The sequence below is a fragment of the Pteropus vampyrus genome, unplaced genomic scaffold (genome assembly GCF_000151845.1).
Source record: "Pteropus vampyrus isolate Shadow unplaced genomic scaffold, Pvam_2.0 Scaffold392, whole genome shotgun sequence".
Classification (NCBI taxonomy): Eukaryota; Metazoa; Chordata; class Mammalia; order Chiroptera; family Pteropodidae; genus Pteropus; species Pteropus vampyrus.
The window spans coordinates 423,438-424,707 of NW_011889173.1; the positions used below are offsets into that span (position 1 = coordinate 423,438).

General features: G+C 43.6%; 1 protein-coding gene across 1 annotated transcript in view; it reads right to left on the bottom strand.

Annotated features, from left to right (window-relative positions):
- Window positions 1-1,270, bottom strand: part of SLC22A2 (solute carrier family 22 member 2) — a 32,749-nt gene that overhangs the window by 684 nt on the left and 30,795 nt on the right. The window lies entirely within an intron of this gene.

Genomic DNA, 1,270 nt, shown 5'->3' on the forward strand with positions numbered 1-1,270 from the left:
AGTGGAATGTCTAATTTCTTGACTTGGAGGTAAATCATCTTTTCTTTGTTTTTTCTTGGTCTGCAATAATAAAACAAAAACAGAGAAGGGAGAAAGAAATTGTGAAGAGGTTGAAAACCGAAATAAAGTAAATAATAAATAAATAGATCGACAAATGGGTACAAGCTTTGTCCAGGATGAGTCTTGCGACGGGCTCTGAGTGGGGATTCTCAAAAACAAAGAGCTAGGTGAACAACTCGTGTGGCTGGAACGGTTCCTAAATCTCTCTTCTAGGACTGAGACTAGCCTAAGCTCCTTATTTAAGGTGTGCTGTCCTTATCTGCAACAAAGAATGTGCGAAATATCCACGTTTAATCTTATATCAGTTAAAAATGAAGATTGCAAAATCCAGACACTGTTATCAGCAGTTCTCCAAAGAGAATTTGAGAAATTATTTTTACGAAAGTTCGGTTACTTTCAACAGTTGGACAAGTGAAAAATCAATTTAAAAAATATTTTGAATTCCAAGTTTTCTCGACCATCTTGCCTTTATAAATATCGGCATGCCGCTGATGCTCATAGAAATGCTGCTTTCTTTATTTTGTTGTCCCCAGACAGCCTCTCTTGACATGTTCTTATTAATAGTAATCTTGAGATCTGGTGTGGGGCTGCTACTGAGTCCCCAAGGCCCTCATAGAAATCCCCTCACCTGGAGATACTTAGTCTTCCTTCAGTTTCTGGATCGATTTGAGATGTGGAGAGTAGAAGAAGCTTATCTGAATTACCCAGTGGCGCTGGAGTCGTCTCAGATGGCAGAGACAGGAGCCCAAGCAAGTCTACTGAGCTCCCAGGGTCTTTACGCCAGTGATGCCAACAGCGGCAGCGGTAGCAGCAACAACAGTAGGAGAAACGGCAACAGCAATAACAGCAGCAGCAAAGACAACCGTGAAAGCAACAGCAACAGCAACGACCGCGAAAGCAGCAACAGCAACGACAGCAGCAGCAACAGCAGGAGCAGCAGCGGCAACAACAGCAGCAACAACAACAATAGGAACAGCAGCAGCAGCAGCAGCAACAAAAGCAGCACTAACGACGACAAAAATAGCAGCAGCAGCAACAGCAGTAACAGAAGCAATAACAGTAACAGCGTCAACAAAAGCAAAAATAGGAGCAGCAGCGACAGCAGTGACAGCAACAACAATGGCAGCAGCAACAACAGCAACAACGATAACAACAGTGGGAACAACAATAACAGCAGTGACAGCAGCGGTGGCAGCAGCAACAGCAGCAG